We start from the raw sequence: 5,893 nt of genomic DNA on the forward strand, positions 1-5,893 counted from the left end.
GACCACTTCCTTCGTCGCCCCCAACACCCCATCACAGCGTCGCCGAGCATACATCTGACACGGATCTAAGCCGCCGCCGACCGGCCCCGTCGCCGAGCCACTCCACCGCCGACCACTGCCCTCCGCCGTCCACTGTCCTTTGCCACCACCATACTCTGCGAGCTTTCTCCCCCGAGCAGGACTTGTCACCAGAGCACCGACCAAGCCTGCCTCCTCTACGTCCTCTGCCCCAAGCAACGGAGCGTCCGTCCCCTCCCGCGAGCAGCTCTGCCTCCTCCACTTCCTTGTCCCAAACCAGAGCATTTGATAGGTGAGATTTGTTTGCTAACTTTTCTTTTTATTCAGTGTCCAGCAGTTTTAGTCATGAGATGCAGTGTACTAACCTAAAGGTTCAATTGGCGGAAACCTGGCCAGATTATTTGGAATATTATTTGTATTCTTTAGTAATCTGCTTCTCAAAACCTGACGTACAGTGGCGGAGCTACAAAGAAAATCCTGGGCGGGCCAATCTAAAAAAAACACGAAAAAAAATCAACCCAAGGAAAGGATGATGAGTTGCTGCTGAAAAGTCTTCCTCAACTTAATCTGTAACGTACATCTCTTTTTTCACTTGAAAACCAAATCGATTTTGGCGTTGATTAGCCTTGCTACCCAGTGCCCAGGGCAATTATCCACTATCCAAATTAGGATGTGTATTATTAATTCACTGAATTTCAGAGTGCTATAGCCTACATTTTATAGGAAAGTTAGACTGCCTGGGAGATGAGAGTTTGCGGGTTGTGCATGTGCCTGTGCTAGTGCAGCAGCGCTCGTCGCCTAGGTCTGCACTTGCCGTCACCCGGTTGGGCGCAGCCGCTGCTAGCTGCCGCCTGGTGCATGGCCAAGCCACCGCGGCATGGGTCGCCGTGGAGCATCCGCAGTCCGCATCGCTCTACGCTGCTACTCGTTGTGACCGGCAACTGGGCCTTAATTTGCGGCTCCGCCCCACCTCTCTCTGTCCCTCTGTGCAGCTGTATGTGTGGCTCGTGCCCTCTCGCTGTGACTGAGGCTGGATGCAAGGAGAGAAGTCTGACGAGGCGAGACAGCATGCGAGCGAGGCTGTCGTGGGCTGGCCTGCACGTATATAGCTATATTTTTACCTCAGCGGCTGGGCGGGCCATGGCACGCTTTTGCCCTCACGAAGCTCCGCCAGTGCTGACATAGTTTCTCACTCATTGGCTATTTTCCATTGTAGACATTTACTTGCTTTGTTCATGTGGTTGTAAGACGTTTAAACTGTTGGGCGCCATAACCTGTTCATTCTTGCTTGCAGTCGTTGCATTGCTGGAGGAAAGAGTGAGTAAAGATCATGCAGGAATGAGTTTTAATCCTGCTTGAATCATAGGCAGAAATTTCGGTTGTTTTGTCTGTAAAACTGCAAAATATGTTCCAGAGGTAAAAACCAAAATGCACTTAAAGCTGGCCAGATTTGGAGATCTTTTTACAAGTTCATGGATTACAGATTTAGGAATTAGGAATTTATGTATACGACCAAATTTTATCATCCCAGTATCTTGTGTATCTAGTATGGTATACTGTGGCATGGCCTGCACTAACGTTCACAAGACTGCTGTCTGGCTTAAAAAATGCAGCAAAGGTGATGCTTGGTTCGATCTGATCTGTTAGCAAGTGTTTGTGATGCACTCTATAGGTTGCAAGTTGTTGGGTGGCCGCCTATTGGGAGCTACCGGAAGAACAGACTAGCCGCCAATGCCATAAAGACCAAGGTTGAGAACAAAGGTAGAAGCGAGGCAGGATGCTGCTATGTCAAGGTCAGCATGAATGGAGACCCATACCTAAGGAAGGTCGAACTCAAGACTTAACTCGAGCTATACGAAAACATTTCCCTAGCGATCCAGAAGATGTTCAGCTGCTTCATCACTGGTGAGTGTTGTTGTTTTCATTTTCTTCTAATGATTTCCAGCTATATATGTGCACTGTTCTTTCTTTCGTTGTTTCTAGATGTAAGTTACCATTGTAAAATATATGTTAATATCTAGCCTGCAGTAAATGTAAAAATATGAATGAGATTTTCCTTATGCATTTTTGGGTTAGTGAAGCTCTCAAGAAGATAAAAATGGACTACTTTTGAATCCCACTGGCTTAACTATGGCTACAAGGCAGTCAATGATCGCTAAATAATTACTCATGAGGATTAACTGTAACATCCTTTTAAAAAGAGAAAAATAAATAATTAGAGATGTCTATTGCTACTTGAGTGGGTCTGGTCTTTCCTAAATGGTAGGAACACAAAGGCAAAAGAACACATATGCCATTCACAACATTCATTCAGTATTGGAGGAAAAGAAGCAGCTTTTGGTAACCTGTGTTCAGTTAGTCTGTTGATGTGCAACTTCTATAAAGCATTTTCCATTATTGTCATTCGTTACCTCCAAGTTTTCACCCTTTCATACGATTCCCCCTCCCACCGATGTTTTTCTCAATCTGAGGCCCACCTTTTATTTTCCCCAAGACAATTTTTTTCCAACCGAACCACACCTCTCCAGGTTCACCCTCTCACACAATGCCCTTTGTGAGCCAGGCAACCTTTTCCAGCCTAATTTGTTTCCTAGAATTTATCATGCATCCTGACCTATTGGGAAATTGGATTTTTGTGTCATCATGTTTTGGTATGTCCTCAACACTGCTCACTATTCAATGAACTGTTTCTTCTAATCCAGTACGACATGCATCTCCACAAATCGGTCGCATCTCCTCTATTTAGAGTTTGTATATGAAGAAGACTGATTGTATTATTTTACAGGATCGCATACACTATGATCAGATCTTTTTGGCAGATTTGAGTACCTTGAGCTCTCATTTGGAGAAAGCATCATTTTTTAGTTTCAGATTCATATCGGCATGGAAAGTTTATAGTACCACACGAAGCAATCATGTAAGAATGTAAAATTTCCATTTCCCTATGAGATTTTTAATGATTACGAATGGTCAAGATTGTACACAAGATTGGGTCATGGTGAAGCCTTTCATCTACTGCGGAAGTTCCACATAACTTTTTCTTGTTCTTTTCTCTCCTAAATCATTGTTTTATATGTCATTGCTTTGTGTTAACATTTTTGTTAATCATCTTCACTATTAAAGTGGAATTGGCGATTGTGCGCCGTTTTCATGGCACATACTCCCGGCCTCTCCAGTTTAACTTAGCAGTGATGCGTTTGTCCTGTGCTTTAATTTTCTCCGCGGGCTTTTCAAGGAAAAAAAATCTTATTGAACAATTCCAGGTCTTTGGCACTTCGTTCATTCACTCCACATGCTTAAGATTGAGGTTGATATTGCTTTTGCTAAGCAGTACTCACATGTCTTGAGGTTGAGGCAATACTTTCATGTTTTTCGAATTAGTACTGCACATGCGACAAGTTGTACAGTGATATTTTAATCAGTGTCTACGTCTAATTATGTTTTCCGGTGGCAACGCATAGAAAATTAGCTAGTATAAGTACTATTCCTAGCATTACTTACGGAACTTTGTGTAACTATAGGTGTTTTCTATTTTCCTCTAAAATTGATGTATATTTCAAGGAAGCAGATTCGTAACTAAAATCATGGTATTACAGGCAAAACATGTTCCTGCAAAACATCAACAAGGATAGGCTCACAAATGGTTCTAGGACAGATGCTCTTAGGGACCAAGAGTATGTCCTGACCGATGAGAATAAGGATGCTGATTAGATGCTCTTTGGCAATCTTCCTTGGAAGTGAGTTTGTAAATTTTGTGGATTGTTATATCCATGCACCTAAACTTATGATATTTTATTGTAGTATTCATCTCTTACATGTAGTACTTCTGCCCACTCGGGCAATATCCCTTTTGTTGTTCTCAATTGATGTAAGTTTGGTTAGAAAACTTGGAGATCTTGATAGGAGATTTTGATCAAACTTGTAATATGGTAGCCTAGACTTCTACCACAAGTGGTTTACCCTTCACAGCAGCCTTTCAAAGTTAATTTTTGTAGTAGTCAAAACATACTTTGCAACTTGATGAAATTTTAAGCCCCATGTGTGAAAATGGCTTCTTGGGTAATCAAGTATTCCTAGTTATCCATGAAACCTAGCTTGCCCTTCCTTTTATTTTTCAAATGGAAGATATATAGCCTTTGGCCTCTGCATGGGTGCACCCATCCCTGTGTGAATCATAGATTTCTTGCATAATGTGTGGATATGTATTCTGTGAACAATTGATTAGGAAATTGTATGAAGAGAACACTATATGTATCCCCATAAACATGATTCTTTCCTAGAAATACATTGATATTAAATATTTATTCTGTCGATTTGAAATCTGAAACAACATCATTTTGCATTTCTAATTTGTTACAGGTTTCTCAAAGATACAGAAGTTGCTGGAGGTTTGGAAGATCTACAAGTTGGTGGAGTGATAATATATATGTAATATGCCTTGTTTGTTGAACCTAGAGACATTGCAAAGTTTTACTGTGCTCATTTTGGTTGTTGTTTTGGCACCCAAGGCACTGTATCCTCATTTTGCTTGTGTGTCATGATCTTTCTTTATCTCGAAACTTATGTACATATGTATCTGGTCTGTTTATGATATTGAATGAGGCCTTACACATAACTTTGATTGAACCGCATGTATAACTTGTGATCTGTCATGATTGTTTGAACAAACTGATTGGATATTAAATAAGGGATATGCTACCAATAACAATTTAGATTGCTTGTGAAAAAACCGTGATGGCATACTATCTGCCGGGTAAACATGTTTGTGCAAGCAGTAAAACTGCCGGGAATTGTAGTGCCAACCCATCACAGAGTCTGCCGGGAAAAATTAACTGTCGGGAGATACAAAGGTCAGGGCAGAAAAACTGCCAGGGATTGTTTATCTGCCGGGAGAAGTAATCCCCAGCAGCCGTTGTCGTGGCAGTTCTATCTGCCGGGAGAAACTCCTTCCTGGCAGTTCTTCTGCCGTCTTAATTGCGTTCTCCTGGCAGATTATATGCCATTGCATTGGTGTTGTGGTGTAGTGTTCCTTGGCGTGGAAGGCAAGCTTGGCTATACGGATATGTAGATCTCCTACCATTGTAACCGACTCTGTGAAACCCTAACCCTCTCCGGTGTCTATATAAACCGGAGAGTTTTAGTCCGTAGGACGAACAACAATCATTACCATAGGCTAGCTTCTAGGGTTTAGCCTCCTTGATCTCGTGGTAGATCTACTCTTGTACTACCCATATCATCAATATTAATCAAGCAGGAGTAGGGTTTTACCTCCATCGAGAGGGCCCGAACCTGGGTAAAAACATCGTGTCCCTTGTCTCCTGTTACCATCCGCCTAGACGCACAGTTCGGGACTCCCTACCCGAGATCCGCCGGTTTTGACACCGACATTGGTGCTTTCATTGAGAGTTCCTCTGTGTCGTCACTTTTAGGCCCGATGGCTCCTCCGATCATCAACAGCGATGCGGTCCAGGGTGAGACTTTTCTCCCCGGACAAATCTTCGTATTCAGCGGCTTTGCATTGCGGGCCGATTCGCTTGGCCATCTGGAACAGATTGAAAGCTATGCCCCTGGCCATCAGGTCAGATTTGGAAGTTTGAACTACACGGCTGACATCCGCGGGGACTTGATCTTCGACGTATTCGAGCCACAGCCGAGCGCGCCGCACTGTCACGAAGGGCATGATTTAGCTCTGTCGTCGAACAATGCCCTAGAGGCCGCACCCGCATCAGCTTCGACCCTTAGTTCGGAGCCAATTGCGCCGATCGAGGACGGGTGGTTGGACGCCGCCTCAGAGGCTGCAATCTCTACGGAGATCGAGCCGAACACCATCTTAGTCCCCTGCGAAGCCCGTGACTCCAAGGTGTCGGACTCCTCT

The 5,893-nt window shown here is 43.6% G+C and overlaps 1 long non-coding RNA gene across 3 annotated transcripts; it reads left to right on the forward strand.

Moving 5' to 3' along the window:
• Positions 1–6: 6 nt before the first annotated feature.
• Positions 7–4,670, forward strand: LOC119318169. 3 transcript variants are annotated; one of them, XR_005153969.1, is made up of 6 exons: positions 7–310; positions 1,313–1,434; positions 1,691–1,923; positions 2,804–2,935; positions 3,615–3,755; positions 4,378–4,670. It is a non-coding gene; the product is annotated as an uncharacterized LOC119318169 (long non-coding RNA). The 3 variants fall into 3 exon arrangements; XR_005153968.1 differs by having other exon boundaries at positions 1,313–1,923; XR_005153967.1 differs by lacking the exon at positions 1,313–1,434 and having other exon boundaries at positions 4,378–4,649.
• Positions 4,671–5,893: the final 1,223 nt, after the last annotated feature.

Source organism: Triticum dicoccoides, chromosome 6A (assembly GCF_002162155.2).
Source record: "Triticum dicoccoides isolate Atlit2015 ecotype Zavitan chromosome 6A, WEW_v2.0, whole genome shotgun sequence".
NCBI classification, from domain to species: domain Eukaryota; kingdom Viridiplantae; phylum Streptophyta; class Magnoliopsida; order Poales; family Poaceae; genus Triticum; species Triticum dicoccoides.